General features: G+C 43.1%; 1 long non-coding RNA gene across 2 annotated transcripts; it reads right to left on the reverse strand.

Moving 5' to 3' along the window:
- Positions 1-1,675: 1,675 nt before the first annotated feature.
- Positions 1,676-5,688, reverse strand: LOC311585371. Of its 2 annotated transcripts, none has more exons than XR_014775203.1 (3): positions 5,419-5,688; positions 4,428-4,646; positions 1,676-1,805 (listed from the first exon to the last, which is right to left on the reverse strand). It is a non-coding gene; the product is annotated as an uncharacterized lncRNA (long non-coding RNA). The 2 variants fall into 2 exon arrangements; XR_014775204.1 differs by having other exon boundaries at positions 1,677-1,805; positions 5,413-5,686.
- Between the last annotated feature and the right edge of the window lie 11,780 nt (positions 5,689-17,468).

Raw genomic sequence — 17,468 nt, forward strand, 5'->3', positions numbered from 1 at the left:
CTCACTGTATTCAAAACCCATTTGGTACTTAGCCTACCCTGGAACTACACATCAGGAGTTAGTGGCTGCGAGAGCACCAGGGTAAAGGAGCCATACTATAAAACAGAAAACATGATAGGAAACCAGACACCAAAAAGCAGACCATCTGATGACAACCCTTTCAACTTTATTCTATTCCCGTGAGGGCTGAAGCCTATGCCATAAATCCTCTGTAATTAAGCTCACGACATCAGCATATCAACAGACCAACCAGTGGAACAAAATAGAAAATCCAGAATGTACCCAAAAGTGGTGGTGCACGCCTTTATTCCCAGCACTCAGGAGGCAGGCAAATCTCTGAGTTCAAGGCTAGTTGGTCTATGGAGTGAGTTCCAGGAAAGTCAAAGCTATGCAGAGATACCTTGTCATGAAAAACAAAACAAAACAAAACAAAACAAAACAAAACAAAACAAGAGGGGCCTAGAGAGATGGCTCAGAGGTTAGGAGCACTGTCTTCTCTTCCAGAGGTCTTGAGTTCAATTCCTAGCAACCATATGGTGGCTCACAACCATTGATAATGAGATCTGGTGCCCTCTTCTGGCATGCCGGTGTACATGCAGGCAGAACAGTGTATAAATAATTAGTAAATGGATCTTTAAAAAGAAACTGCAAGTTTAAGGTGTTCAAGAATGACGATAGAGGGATGAAGATGCAGCTGCAGGAGTAGAAATTACAGGAAGATTGAAAAGTAGGCTCTGCAGAAGATCTAGAAATTGAGTCAAATATCCTGCAACAAGGTGTCGTGTAGCCTGGTAGGTTTCTGGTTAGACTTCCCCTCCTTATAAGAACATGTTCAGCAAGCATGTGGAATTCCTCTCCATGCAGATGAGCATTCCCAGCACCTCCACCCCAGTCAATGATGTGCATTCACCCTGTGAACCCCTACCCACTCCCCAAAGTTTGTTTGTTTATTTTGGGGTTTTGAGACAATGTTTAGCCCTGGCTGTCCTGGAACTCACACTGTAGACTTGGCTGGCCTCAAACTCACAGAGATTTGCTTGCCTCTGCCACAGGAGTGCTAAGATTAAAGATTTGTGCCACCACTGCTTGGCCTCCCCTTGGTTTAAACAGTCCTTATTCACCCCTCAATAAAGAGAGCTATTTCACTGAAAAAAAGACCTCAGAGAAGGCACCACCACCACCAACTAGCCCATCTGCCCCAGCTAAGCTTCGTTCTCTCCAGCCCAGTCCAGCCCAGCCCAGTGCACAACAGTACCTGGATACCCTGAGGGGAGAGACTGAACAGGGGTGCCAAAGGACTGAAATGCCATGTTTAAGAAATGTGCTGTTTACCTAACTCAACCTTTTTGTGGTGATTTTCTTGCTGCTTTAATCCTTTCTCCAACCATTCCCAGTTTACCTCCAAATAAATCCCCACTTATCTCCAACTTGACCCTTCTCAGATCTATTTGCTGGAATGCAAAACAACTGTCAAGATCATAAGCCAACAAAAGACCAAACAGTCTAAGAACACACTTGCTGGTCAGACCTGCTTACACAGACATCTGTCCCAGGTGCCCCGTCTGCCAGTTAGGATTTGTGTTGTCCCTTAGCCCCATCTTTTCCAGGCTTTATCTCCCAAGCCTCTCTCTCAGCTTAACCCCCACACACACTCTGATGTAGATGCAGACTATCTAAGGACACACTGAGTATCTGTGTCGTGTACAGGCCAGAGGAACAATACTTACTGACTCCATGGTCAATCCGATTGTTGCCAGGTATTTAGGCACAAATCTCTTCTCACAGAAGTGCTTTATAATACAGCTCTAGGAAGACAAAAATGCACATATTTAGCAATATATACTGGAGAGATGTGGGAAATGAACAATTTCTTCATCAGAGTTTCATTGGTCAACTCAATGAAAAGTAAAGTGTTTTCAAATGCATGTAAATGGATGCTTGAAACTCTAGCCCTTGAGAAGGAGAAACAGAAGCATCAAGAGATCAAGGCCAGCCTCAGCCACATGAGACCCTATCCCAGAAATAAAACAACTCTCCAAAAGACAAAAGGAAAACAAACCTCTGATGTACCTAAAACAAGTATAAAAAGTGAGGATTGGTTTGTTTTGAGAGAGACTTGCTCCTAACTGTCTTTGAATTCACTATGGAGATCAGGCTGGCCTCAGACTCACAGAGAGTGGCATGCCTCTGCCTCCCTAGTACTGGGATTAAAGGTGTGTACCACCAACCAGGTCATGGGTGAAAATTTTAAAGAAAAAATTTCACTTGTTACCTTCATACTAAATGTGGATGTATTTTCAATTTTATTGTCAGTCCCTAAGCTCTTGTCTTCCAGAGACCTGTCCCAGCCTTACACATTCACACCACTAAAACCTCCACATCTAGCCTTGCCTCCAGCCCAGGACCAGATCTACATGTCTAAGCATCTGCCAGATGGACTGTACTCCAATATCCACCATCATCTCATTCAACATGTCCCAAATGAGCTAATATGACTGTCCGGCTGACATCTGGCTCTGTGCATCTCACCATCATTTTCCCAGGGCAGTGACAAAGAACCAAAATATTAAAGCCATATTTCATTCAGGGCCTAACTCTTCAAGTCTACATTATCATTATCTTTAGTACCAATATCCAAAAACCCAGATGGATGAATAAGATGTATTACATCCATAGAAAGGAATATATTTCTACAATATGAAAAATATGCTGATACATGCCACAATGAGATGAAATAACCAGAATTGGTTAAGTCCCTAGAGGCAGGAAGTGGATAATGGTTTGGGGAAATAGGGAGAGCCTGGTAATTGCCATGTTTTTTGTTGTTGTTGTTGTTGTTGTTTTGTTTTGCTTTGGGGGATGATGAAAATGTCCCATAACTGATAACAATAATGGTTTCATAGCTCTGTGCATGACCTGGAAATCAGTGAATTGTATGTTTTAAATAAGTAAACTCCACATGAGCGGTCTTGTTTTTAAATTTCTACTTTCTCTTTAGTTATGTGTATATGTGTATGTCTATGGATATATGCACATGTGTGTGCAGGTGCCGACAGAATACAGAAGAGCATATCAAATCCCCTGGAGCTGAGACACAGACAGCTGTGAGCTGCACAATCTGGTGTTGGTGTAAGGCTGAATGCCGGTCTTCTGCAAGAGTCGCAAGTGCTTTTAATTGCTGAGCTATCTCTTCGGCCCTTATTAAGCCTTTTTCAACTTGAGAGGTTTTTAGTCTTTGGAGGAAGAAAGAGATTATTTCCAGTATTTCTTTTCTTTTAGTCCATCTCCCATTGACTGTGTATATGTATGTGTGTGTGTGTGTGTATGTGTGTGTGTGTGTGCCCTGTATCAGCTGATAACTTTTGGAAATTTGTTCTCTCTTTCTACCATAAGCTCTGGGGACTGAACTCAGGTCACCCATGCTTACACAATAAGGACTTTTACACCAGCTCATCCCTAACCCCTTCCTATATGGGAAACTTTAGATTTCTCAATGACCCTTGTTTATATTCAATTCAACTACTTGCAGTGACAGTCACTGTATTGCAAAGCCCCATGCCAGTCTTCAAGGTCTCCTAGGATCTGAAATTACCTAATATGCTCATTCATCATTTTCCTCATGTCTCTTTCTACATAATATGTTAACTTTGATAGCATAATTTTAAAAATAGTAAATAAAAGTGGTTAGTTTTATTTAAAATATTAAGCAAATTTCAAAACTGTCTTACATTTATCATCATAGAAAGCCAAAAATTACATAGAAAAGGAATTTCAATTAAGCATGTGGGTGTCATTCTTCAGTGGCCACCCATCTTTCTTTCTGAGATAAAATCTCTCTCGGGACCTGGGGTTTGCTGATTAATCAGGCTACTTGGTCAGTGAGCCCCAAGGATCCTCCTGTCACAGCTTGCCCATCATTGGGATTAAAAGCCTGTGCCACCAGGCTCAGCTTTTTAAAAAAATAGTGTTTTATTAATTTATTCATATTACATCTAAATTGTTAGCCCATCCCTTGTATCCTCTCATTCCTCCCTCCTTCCTGCTTCCCCCCTACTCCCCTCCCCTATGTCTGTGACTGAGGGGGCCCTCCCCCCTATATGCTCTTAAGGTATCAAGTCTCTTCTTGGTAACTTGCTATCCTGCCTCTGAGTGCCACCATGCCTCCCTATCCAGGGGATGTGGTCAGAGATGGGGCACCAGAGTTTGTGTGGAAGTCAGATCTCCTTCTCCACTCAATGGTGGAGAATGTCTGGTCCATTGGCTAGTCTGGGTCAGGGTTCCAAGTTTACTGCCTATATTTTCCTTGGCTGGTGCCATAGTTTGAGGAGGACCCCAGGACCCAGATCCGCCTGTCATAAAGTTCCTCTTGTAGGTTTCCAGGACCCTCGGGATCCTTCTATTTCCTCATTCTCTCAGGCTTCTCTCACCTAAAGTCTCAATAGGATGTCCTCTCCTCTGACCCACTTTCCTGGTAAGTAAAGTTTTTCATGGTGCCTGCCCTTTGGGCTAGTGTCTTGATATAAATGAGTATATACCATTTAACTCTTTTTACTTCTGGGTGAACTCAGGCTCAGCTTTTTGCAGGGGTTCTGGGAATAGAGCTGTTTTCTATAGCACCAGCTGAGCTATATTTCCATGTCTCTTTGCTGTTTAAAACAGAGTTGGAACATAGTCAACAAATGTTAATTTTCATCAAAAGCTCTGTTAACACATACACTAAGGTACATAAAAGTACAGGACCATGCTACATATTAAAACACTAATAAATATTTACTGAGATCTGCTAAGTGCATGGCACTGGTTAGCAGGCCTTCTGCACTTGGGAGAATAGAAGTCCGCGCTTCTAATCCCTTCCCTGTCAATGTTACCTGAACTTGGAGATTCTTAACCAACAGCTTCCACTTGTTAAAAGAAGAAAACAAGAAAGAATAGGCATCTAAATTCATCTAGGAAAAGCCTCAAGTCACTGCTTCCTTTCCCTTCCCATCTGAGGGGAAGTTTAATAGTTAACATGCAGCAGAAAGAACACATGGAAAGGTACTATTTAAAAAAAAAAGACAAGAAAAATAGGCTTCTCTAAGAAAATGGACATGACTTTAACAGAAATTTAAAACAAAAACAACATAGGATCCAGGGCAGCCAGTACAAGTCCCCTTACAACCCACCAGGTTACTATGCTCTAGTGATGGAAATACAGACTTCCAGGCTATACCCAGCAACATTTTTCTGAATCTAACACTCCATGGGCATCCCCTTAAACAGTGCAGCTAGGAGGCAACACTCTCCTCCCCTGCAGGTTCTGGATCCCTGTCAGGGGAAGCAGATTTGGTATCCAAGCTAACCATCCTTCATTGGGACCCAAGCTTCCTTACTACTTTCAAAATACAATCAAAGGTCAGAGGCCTCCATCACCCTCACTCTGCCAGGGCTGCTGATTCCAGTGTCCTTATGCACCTAGCCAGCCTGTCCCTCAGATCTGCAAGCCCAATAGCAGAACCACAGCGCTCCTCACCACTCTGGCTCTGCGGCTCGCCCTGCCCACCGCTGCCTGGCCAGGGACTGATGTGGGCAGTTGAGAAGCCTTGGGCTGTTGGGAAACCGTTGGCAGTTGGGATTCCTCAAGTGGAATCTGGAGATGACAATGCACACTGATGTCATTACAGGGGCCAGGAGGACTGAGTCTTAGGGTCCTGATGGTCAGGTGTAACCTGGGTGCCTGCAGGAGTTTGGGGTGTTTTTGACAGGCCCCAGCGTTGGTCTGCACTTAGTGTACTAAGTGTACTAGAGTCTCTGTTCTAGGGAGTTTCTGAATCTGAGTATAAGGACCAGTCATGCCAAAACTGTAAGCAAACCATGGCCTTTGATGGAATCTTTCCCGGTGGGTGCCTCTGCTGCCCCACATCAATACAGTGACCACTCAGTTTCTGCAGAGGGCTGATCCCAGGATCAGAGTACATTCTGCAGATGTTCCAGACACATAAAGATGATGTCCAGCCAAATGCTTTAATTCTGGCAGAGGCAAGCAGTTCTCAGAGTTCAAGGCCAGGTGGGGATATATTGTGCAGTCCTGTTTCAAATCAATATATAAAAACTGTATAATCTTTATGTAACATATGCACACCCTCTGCCTATCTTAAAGTCACCTCTCTGTTACTTACACTGTCTTAGGGTATCTATTGCTGTGAAGAAACACCATGACCAAAGCAACCAGAGGAAAGAGTTTAACTTGGCTTATGCTTCCATATCACTGTTCACCATCAAAAGAAATTAGGACAGGAACTCAAGCAAAACAGGAACCTGGAGGCAGGAGCTGATGCAGAAGCCATGAAAAGTGCTACTTAGCGGCTTCCTCATGGCTTGCTCAGCCTACTTTCATAGAGAACACAGGGGCAGCCCCACCCACTATGGGCTGAGCCCTCCCCTATCAATCACTAATTGAGAAAATGCCTTACAGGCTTGCTTACAATCTGATCTTATGGAGGCCTTTATTCCTCCTCAAGACAGGGTCTCCCTGTGTAGCTGTGCCTGTCCTGGACTCACTTTGTAGATCAGGCTGGCCTTGAACTTACAGTGATCTGCCTGCCTCTGCCTCCCAAGGGTTGGGATTAAAGGCATGTGTTATGATGCCTGGCTTTTTTTTTTGTTTGTTTGTTTGTTTTGTTTTAAGATTTCTGCCTCAGATGACTTTAGTGAGTATCAAGTTAACATAAAACTAGCTATCAGATTTTGCTGTTATCTTCATTTTCTTAATTGTAGGGGGAGATTGGTCTAGATTAGAGATTAAACATTCAAGTGTCTTGAAACTAAAAGGGGGATCAGGAGAAGGGAGGCAGAGATCTTTATGGAGGAGGAGGAAGAGGTGATGACTTACAAGTGATAAGTAGAATGCGCATTGTCTTGGGAAAGGAAAGAAAGCAGGTAGCAAGGGGTGGGGCCACAGGGGGAAACAGTGGGACAGCAACCACGGAGTATAAAGTTTGATTTTATGTGTGTTTGGAAACATTCTGGTGAAACCAATTATTTTTGTTAACCTAAAAATTTATTATTTTTTAATGAAAATAAAAGTCAAATGCCCTCCATAGGATTCTCTTGAAACAGCACCCCTGGTACAAAGGTCACAGGATGCTCCCCTTGCTTTTTTGGTTCAAGTTTCAAACTCATGGCATTTGCATCTTGAGCCTGTATATCCCCAAACAAACCCACAGTTTTCAAGTCTTGAATCCTTGAACCTGGAGTCAACTTCATAGATTTTATATCTATGGCCTGGGAAGTTCTTGGGAATACCACTTTAGATTTTTTTTTCCTCTCTAGACATTGTCCTGGGGTTAAGGTCACAGATTCCCAATCTTCTAACTTTTGCCTTGAAGGTAGAAACTCAGGTTTTATGTCTTCTGACCTGGAGCATGGAGGCAGCTCCTCAAGTTTCCTATCACATGCTTGCATCCCTAGTTTTGACAGCGTAGGCTGGACATGTCCCAGCTTTGACCTTGACCTTAACTGCATGGATTTCACAGCTCCCAAATGTGGCCCTGATGTTATCTCCACAGCTGTCAGCTCTTCATGCTTTGAGACCTTCTCCACAGCTTTTATATATCCCAAATGCTGTCCTTGGATCAATTCAGAAGATCCTATACCTTGGGCCTGTGGTCTCTTCTGATCAACTCAGAATGATCTGTGTGTTCTAAGTATATTCCAGAAGTCAATCTCATTGATTCTGCATTTGCTATCTGTGTCCTTGATTCCCTGTAACATGTTTTATACCTTGAAACTGAGACTCTTGTACTATCAACTCTGGCTTCATCCCTTGCCTCTCTGGCTATGTGGTCAACTCAAAAAAATTTATACATTCTAATGGTGGCCCTGCATTTAGCTCTGAAGTTTTCACATGAGGTTGAGTTCTTGGTACATCTTGGTACACTCCCAGGATTGTTCTAGTCTCTGACACAATGTCAAGAGCCATTGATTTGTGGAAGTTCAGTAGGCATGAGATCTCTGGAAAGGATCAGGAATTTTGCAAGGTCTGTGCCGTGATGCACCCCAAAAGTGCTTCCAACCTCTGACAAACCCATCAATTGTGCACTGCTGCATGTCTCTAAAATCTGGCATTAAAGCCAGGCATCATGGCACATGCCTTTAGTCCCAACATTCAGGGAAGCAGAGGCAGGTAGATCTCTGTGAGTCTAAGGCCAGCCTAGTCTACAAAGCGAGTCCAGGATAGCCAAGGCTACATTCAAGGCCAGTCTGGTCTACAAAGTTAGTCCAAGAAATGCAAAGTTACAGAGAGAAATCCTGTCTCAAAAAAACCAAAAAGGAAAACTTTCTGGAGTTGGTGTGAAATGTCACCTTCTGGGTATTGAGCAGCTCAGATTGAGCAAACTTCCTACAGGAACTTCTTGAGTATTTACTATTGTTCAGGTGACTTAATGCCCAACTCTGGAATTCCTGATTTGATTCAAATCATTTTAAAGGCCCAGATGTCTCATTAGGGGATGACTTTGAAGCCGACTTGTGCCCTCAGATAAGACTTCATTCCAGATGGCACCATGACTCCTGGTATTCACAGTAAATATAGACAAGTTAGTTTAAACTTCCCATGAATCCAAGATATAATGGGGCTACCTAGAAATGTCTAAATTAGACATGAACCTTAATGTCTAAATATACAAACTTTTCTCAAGGTATAGTTCCTTATACCTTGTCAATTTGTGGCATCATATATAGTCATTTTAAATTTACTCTGTGTCTTAGAATGAAAGACAGATAAACTTGTCATGAATTCATTATGAACTAATATAGCTGGAAAATGTTTAGCTGTGTCAGTCCTTTGAAAATCATATATCCTTGTAAGTTTTAGATGCTGTTAACCTTTAGGCCTCGTCAATCTTCGTCACTCTGAACTTACTATGAACTTATGTAATGGATACATAGATAAGAAATGTTTACTTTTAAAACATGTATTTTAGAATTCATCTTTTTTTAAATTAATTGCCCCTTTTTGGACTGTAAGGTAATTAATTCCCTTTTCTCAGAAATATAAATACAGTTACCAACAATAATCGGTGTTGAAATTAGGAAGTTTAACTTCATCCAGTTGAAGTTAAGATACCTAACTTTATCCATGTTTTCTCTTGAATGTATGTGTATATGGGTGGGTCATTTTTCTATCTTTCTCTTGTTTCTTATCTCCCTGTAGATTTGCAAATAGATTATCAGACTCAGGGCTTTACCATTAGCCTTCTAGGGCTGTCAGGCCCAAGTTTACACTAGCTTACTGGAGATCACTGCAAAGAGACCAATCTAGGTATCAAAGAGCCTCCTTTTAAGACCCCTGTGAGGTTTCTGGCTAGAAGCTGCTTTTACAGCCTCAGCTGTAGAAAAAATTGTAGTCAGTTTAAGTTTTCCTCCTTGGCCACAGTACAGCCAGTCTCTAGAGAAGGAACCCTGGGTTTCTTTCCCTCTTTCTTCTTTCAATCCTGAGCAGTTGCCTGAGCCATCAGCTGGGCAACCTGCTAGCATTCTGCTTCAGTCTGCCTACCTGTGATGTCACTGCTTACCTGCCATGGGGGCATGGCCCTACCCAGGGCCATATAAAAGAATAAACTCTCCTCATGGTCTCTTCTTACTTTTCCTCTCTCTTTTTCCTCTCTACTACTTTTCCTCTCTCTACTTCTTCTCTGTTCTTACTCTTCCTCTCTCTCTCTCTGTCTCTGTCTCTTTCTGGGGTAACCCTTTCTCCTTTTCCTTCTCCCCCCATGTTCATCTACTAAACCCCTCTACAACATAGTATTTGTTGCCTGGCATCTTATTACCTTACTATCTAATTATTAAATATAACATTGGTGCCCATGACTCAGTTATTAAACTGGAGGTCCATTCTATTGTCTTCACAATGGAAGCCCATCTCCCTTTACTGTCCATAACAAATTTCTGAGTACTCTCTTATTTCCTGGCTGTCTCATACTAACCTAGCCACTTACCCCAGGCCACTTGTGGAGAAGTCTTTCTGACCAGCTTTCAAGACTTCCACTGAGGTAAACAGATACTCTCTTGGTTTGCCCCCGCCCCCCAAAAGCCCTAAACTTGGCCCCTAGAGCAGTCAGGCACTAGGCTTCCTGTCCTTCCTGCCTGCACATGGGGAAGGTCTTAGATCTAAGCCCAGCCAGGTTTAAAAAAATGCTGCAGCACTGCTACATTGCATGGTTCATTTGAGGCTGGTGGGAAAAGAGATTGTACCCCATAGGGTGGGCTTGGGGCAACCAGATGGTGCCTGCTACCACCAATCCCCACTTCATGAACAACTTGTGCAACCGTGCTGTTCCAGAGTGACCCCAAGCCATTTCTGGGGTGCTTGAGGACTGTCTGTTCTCTTCCATTAAAGAAATTATTACACATGGTCTGTCCACGTGACCGCTAGCTTCCTGCCACAGCCCTAGCCCCTCCCCCTTCTCACCACAGATATGCCAGAGATTCACTGAAGATGCTCATGCACAGCCCCTGAGCCCAGCCTGGCAAAGGTGCACTAAGGAAGGCTAGGGGCAGGGTCAATCACCTGCACACAGTGACTGGCTCCAAGCCTCTGGACCTCAGACAGGGCAGCTTTGCTTTCTCTAAGACTATATTTTCCAACTCTTTAATAAAGATTGTTTATTGGGTATATGATTGTTTCTGGGGTGTGATGTTTAGATTATTTAAAACTTAAACTGTAAATTTCCTTTTATATTAAAAAAACATTTTATTGTACCCTGGTTCTAAATGTTTCTTATTTCAGAGTTATAGAAAGTCTATTCAAATTAACAAGATAAATGCTGTTCCTCCTGTCATCAGCTAACCTGGATTCAACTACAGGCTTCCTGGCTAATGGGTTTGATAAGGTTTTTATAATGTTCTACTGTATTCACATTCATTTATTTACAATGTTAAAATTTAAATCACTGCCTTAAACCGTGGTTAGCCTAAAATTCTACATGTAGGGTTATGGATCATACAAAACTGTTCTGCTCCCTTTGGACTGTACTTTTGTTTTTAATGTTCCAACTTAACAGAGATAAAACCTAAAGTCTTAGTCTTTAAGTATTAAGATAAGCTATACTCAGAGTTTGCCTATTTAAATATTCTTAAGATAAACGAAACTGCCATCTCATTGCCTTCTTAATTAAAAGGCTAAGGATGTTTCCTGATCCCCCATTATAGGAACTGGTAAAATCTTTAAAACCCAAGAGGAGCCTTCACAACTGGTTCAGTTACAGCCAACTATACTCCAGGCCCCTCAGGAAAAATATAGTTCTACAATGCCCCTTCCCGCTGGGGTCCAGCCTGAGTCAGCTCTGCCAGGGACTTGTTTCAGAGGCAGCCAAAAGGAGACAGCTGCAAACAGAATGAGACACTGGTCCCACAGCCTAGCCTGTTGGCAAATTTGTCCTATGGATGTCACTGCTCTCACACAGGCTTGTTCTCTGTGCCAAGCCACTGCAAGTTCAAGCAGCACAAGAGCTTTACACACTTCTAGCCTTGAAGCTCCTTGACCTGGTGGAGTACAAATGGCTCTTAGATTCAGCAGCCTTGCCAAACAGGGAGGGTAATGCTACAGATCTGTTTTAAACTCATACTCAGGCAAAGTAGTCACATGGCCAGCTTCTATCATGGGAGACTTCAGGTACCTTCCCAGCCCTCTTTATATGCAGGAGACCAAACTTTAACTGTCAGGTCTGGATACAGTCTACCTTGTTACCATTCTTTTAGCTAAAGGGCAGTGACTCCTTACAGCAATCTCATCTATGTTTTAGAGCTTCCAGAAAGACATTTTATGAATGTTAGAAGGTCTATGAATGTGTTTTAAGTTGGTAAATGTGAGTTATGGAGGTCAACATGTCTAAAAGATGCTTTATTTCTTCCTGTTGCTATGCTATTGCTGTATTAACTGTTCAGAGGGTTGACACTGATCAATGGAGCTCTAATTCCTTAATCTAATTATGGTAAAACTTTCCACTATACCATCCTATCATAGTTCCAAGATTTTAAATTCCCTTTTGTTTGTCTCTTTCTTTTTCTAAATTTTTTAAAATGTATTTTATTAATTTATTCATATTACATCTCAGTTGTTTTCCCATCCCTGTATCCTTCCATTCCTCCCTCCCTCCCATTTTCCCCTTACTCCCCTCCCCTATGACTGTGACTGAGGGGGATTACCTCCTCCATATATGCTCATAGGGTATCAAGTTTCTTCTTGGTAGCCTGCTATACTTCCTCTGAGTGCCACCAGGCCTCCCCATCCAGGGGACATGGTCAAATATGAGGCACCAGAGTTCGTGTGAAAGTCAGACCTCACTCTCTCCTCAACTGTGGAGAATGGCCTGTCCATTGGCTAGATCTGGGTAGGGGTGTTTGTCTCTTTCTTAAAGTGTCTCTCATGGTACTATTCACACTTTAACACAAACTTCTTTTCCCAGGCTTCTGCTGTGCTGCATGTCTACTGCCTTTTCCTACACTGTGTACATGTCTAACAATGTGTATTTCACTGCAGATTTCAAACAGTGATTATGCTAAATTTATCTCCCTTTATGAACTTAGAAGGATTCTTGTAGCTACAGAAACTCCACCTCTCAGGTCAAATGAAATCCAGATAAGCACTGTCAGTCATAAGCTAAGTTTCTCACCAATGTCTATCTCTGAGGGTGGCATTCCTCCCCCTCTTCACGGGTTTTGGGACTCCCCTTTCCGTAACTACCCAATTGCCACCTTTCTGTACCCAACACCAGCTGAATTATTCCTTCCTCATCACGTAAATGCTTCACTTTGTCCAAGAGACTGTTGACACCTCTCTGGTTCATTGGGAGTGGAGGTACCCAACCTCTTCACTGACCTCCAACTAGGACACTTTCCACTGGGTGAGAACAGGCTCAGTTGCACCCCCAGGCTGCCACTGCTGCCGCTTGGCCTCAGAAAAATTTCTAATGCACTAGGTAGATGACTGTGCCCCAGGCCAGCTCAGCCAGGGAGCTGTGCTCTTTGGTCCCTGTCCAGTACTGATGAGTCACTGGAACAGTCTGTGCACCTGTTCTTTTGGTCACTACCCATTTTGAGGGCTGGCATAACAGATTATTGACCTCATGTCCCCATGGGAAATGTCCAGTTGTCCGTTCCTCCTGACATGCATTTGGGATGTCTTTTAGAGAATCTCAAAACCCTATGCCCACACTAAGGGCTTCTATGCTTACATGCCTCTGCAACCAAACTTGGACAGATCTAAAACTTAACTGTTTTAATTATTGCCAGCAATTGGGTAAAAATGAAAGGACATTCCCAGTTCCATGTTCAAGCCTTTCCTAGGGTAAAGTGAAAGAAAGCTCCCTAAATCCAGACCTTTTTTTGTTAATTTATTCTTATTACATCTCAGTGGTTATCCCATCCCTTGTATCCCCCCATTCCTCCCTCCCTCCCATTTTCCCCTTACTCCCCTCCCCTATGACTCTGACTGAGGGGGACTTCCTCCTCCTTTATATGCTCATAGAGTATCAAGTCTCTTCTTGGTAGCCTGTTATCCTTCCTCTGAGTGCCACCAGGTCTCCCTCTCTAGGGGACTTGGTCAAATATGAGGCACCAGAGTTCCTGTGAAAGTCATACCCCACTCTCCACTCAACTGTGGAGAATGTCCTGCCCATTGGCTAGATCTGGGTAGGGGTTTGAAGTTTACGGCCTGTATTGTCCTTGGCTGGTGCCTTAGTTTGAGTGGGACCCCTAGGCCCAAATCTGCCTATCATAATGTTCTACTTGTAGGTTTCTAGGACCCTCTGGATCCTTCTACTTTGCTATTCTCCCATGCTTCTCTCATCCAGAGTCCCAATACAATGTCCTCCCCTCTGTCTCAGTTTCATGGTAAGTGAAGACTTTCATTGGACATGCCCCTTGAGCTAGTATGCACATTAAGTGAGTACATACCATTTGTCTTTTTCTGCTTCTGGGTTAACTCACTCCTTATGATCATTTCTAGCTCAATCCATTTGTCCACAAATTTTGGGAATTCCTTGTTTTTAATAGCTGAGTAGTATTTCATGTTGTAAATGTACCACAGTTTCTTTATCCATTCTTCTACTGAGGGACACTTAGGCTGTTTCCATGATCTGGCTATTATGAATAAGGCTGCTATGAACATGGTTGAGCAAATTTTCTTGTTGTGTGCTGGAGCATCTTCTGGGTATATTCCAAGGAGTGGAATAGCTGGGTCTTAAGGAAGCCCTATTCCCATTTTTCTGAGATAGCACCAGACAGATTTCCAAAGTGGCTATACTAGTTTGCATTCCCACCAGCAATGAAGGAGTGTTCCTCTCTCTCCACATCCTGGCCAGCATGTGGTGCCTCTTGAATTTTTGATCTTAGCCATTCTGATGGGTGTAATATGGAGTCTCAGAGTTGTTTTGATTTGCATTTCCCTAATGACTAAGGAGGTTGAGCATTTCTTTAAGTGTTTCTCAGCCATTTGATATTCCTCTGTTGAGAATTATCTGTTTAGTTCTGAGCCCCATTTCTCAATTGGGTTATTTGGTTTGGTGCTGTTTAATTTCTTGAGTTCTTTATATATTTTGGATATTAGACCTTTGTCAGATATAGGGTTGGTGAAGATCTTTTCTCAGTCTGTAGGCTGTCGTTTTGTTCTCTTGACAGTGTCTCCTGCCTTACAGAAGCTTCTCAGCCTCATGAGGTCCCATTTATTAATTGTTGACCTTAAGGTCTGGGCTGTTGGTGTTCTGTTCAGGAAGTTGTCTCCTGTGCCAATGTGTTCCAGGCTCTTCCCCAATTTTTCTTCTAAGTGACTTAGTGTCTCTGGTTTTATGTTGAGGTCTTTGATCCACTTAGATTTGAGTTTTGTACAAGGTAACAAATATGGATCCAGTTGCATTTTTTTACACATAGACATCCAGTTAGACCAGCACCATTTGTTGAAGATGCTATCCTTTTTCCATCGAATGGATTTGGCTTCTTTGTCAAAAATCAAGTGACTATATGTGTGTAGATTCATATCTGGGTCTTCAATTCAATTCCACTGATAAACCAGCCTGTTGCTGTGCCAGTATTATGCTGTTTTAATTACTGCTGATTTATAGTACAGCCCGAGATCAGGTATGGAGATTCCTCTGGATGATCTTTTATTGTTTTAGCTATTCTGGGTTTTTTGTTTTTCCATTTGAAGTTCAGAATTGAACTTTCAATGTTTTTTTAAAAATTGTGTAGGTATTTTGATGGAGCTCCCTATATCCAGACCTTTTCTTTGCTCTCCCAAAATTTTCATGAATTGTCAACATTGCCTCAAGCCAAGGGTTTCAAATGTGCACCTAACTTTGTTTTCTGCCTGTGTGTGTGTGTGTGTGTGTGTGTGTGTGTGTGTGTGTTGTATGAATGTTGAGGCAAGAGCCCCTTTAGAGACCATGTTTATATGGAGGAGATGTAACGTGTATGAGCAGGTGTGTGAAAACATATACCCATGCATGCATGTGCATGGAACAGAGGATATGAGATGCTTTTTCTGCTTGTTTGTTTGTTTGTTTGTTTGTTTGTGGAGGTTGGTTTTTGGGTTTGTTGTTGCTATTGTTGTTTTGGGGTTTGTTTTTGTTTTTATTTTTATTTTTCTGAGACAGGCTCTCTCACTGAACTGGACTGTTTGAGCTAGGAAGCCTGGCTACACAGCAGGCTCCCAGGATCTGCCTTTTTCTGCCACAAGGAACGGCCATGCCCAACTCTTAGGTGGACTTCAGATCCTCGGGCTTCACAGAGATCCAAGTTCTCTCACCTCCTGAGTTGTCTCCCTAGGGCCCACCTGGATTTCCAACATAGGCTTGGCTAGCAGCCTGCCACTGAGAGTTAGGCCGGGTGGCCAGAGAGCCCCAGGGTCCCCTGTCTCTGTCTCTCTAGTAGCAGAACTGCAAATGTTCACCCCCATGTCCAGCCTTTATGCTGCAATCAACAGATCCTCATGTTTGCAAGGCAAGCACTTTGTCCCCAGCCCAGCTGTGTGCTTCTTTTCATGGCATCTTACAACTGAAGCATTGCCAGGCAAAGGTGGAGACTTCCCTGACCTCTCTGAAGTGTTTAACCAGGCAGGGCTGGGGACTGCCTCAGTCAGCTCCGCTGATAACACCTGAGCCTCAGCTTTTCTGCAGTCACTGTCACAGTCAATAAGTGTTCCTCCCTTGCTACGGACCACCGAGGGGGCTTCTAGCTGTGGAGAACAAGGGTCCTAGGATATCAGGTGGGGACAGATTCGGCACGACAGACAGACATAAACACAAGGGAGGTTCAGTGTTGCTGCCAAAATCTTTACTTGAGCTCAGTGGTTTATACAGTCATGACAGGAACTTCGGCTAGCTACAAACCACAGTTTAAGAGATACAGATCGGGTTACAAAGTGCAAAGTACAGCAATAATCAGAAACTAAAAGTACAACAAGGTCCTCTGGCTATGCATAAGAGCCAGAGACAGACTGCGGTTAATCACCTCAGAAGGTGGCATGAGCTTTTCTTAGAATTCGCAGTCAGCCAGGCGAAGCTGGCTCCTTTCTCAGGCATGTTATTATGCCTTTTACCCATGAGAGAAGTGCAAGTCTGCATGTCTGCAGCCCATACTTAGATAAAGTTGTTATATTCCTTTACACATCTTAACATTTCTCATAGTCCCATACATTGTAAACCAAAACAATTCCACGAGGTGCCATACTTTACTACCACCTTGGTGAGTTGTGTAATTATGTCATTTTTCTCTGCTGCAGTTAAAGTGCACCATGCAGGTCTGGCCCTCAAGATTCTTTCCCAGGGATTCAGGTCCTAATATCTTATCCTTTTACCATCCTTAGTAACCCATCATGTTAAATCCTCATCTACACTCCTATATATGGTAATGGACGGTAGGGAGTGGTTCTTAGAGCATATGGTTCTCTGTATTTGGGTCTCTTCTACCATTTCCCTTCAATCCAGTCATAAGTTGTCCCATTTTCTGTTTTCCTGGTAACTCCTGGGACTGCTTCATTCTCCTTGCTATCCTCACATTCCTGGATATGCCTTCTCTTTCTAGAATTCTATGGCCTATACTCCAGCTGTTGCCATTTGTCAAGTGTCTCCTGCACAGTCTCATTTTCTTTCTGTATCAACTGCACAAACACCTTCACCCCCAAGGTGTAATTTCATTTACAGTCATGTTTCTGGTAATGTTTAATATGAGACGTTCAGTTTTCTGCGGAACTACTTCATCCACGGCCACCATTGGTTCATTTCCCAATGGGCTCACATCAGGTTTCTCAGTTACTGAGATGTTCAGAGGGTAAGAACGACCTTGCCCTGGAGGTGAACTTAATAAGAATGCGTGAGTGATTATAGAACAAGGAAGGAGGAAAAACAGAAGTAGGCCAATAGCCAGGCTCTGTACACCCAGGACTCGGGATGCTCACCACAACAAATCCCTGGGCTTCTGCCAGGGACCCTCGA

Source organism: Acomys minous (genome assembly GCF_964271855.1).
Source record: "Acomys minous genome assembly, chromosome: 15".
NCBI classification, from domain to species: domain Eukaryota; kingdom Metazoa; phylum Chordata; class Mammalia; order Rodentia; family Muridae; genus Acomys; species Acomys minous.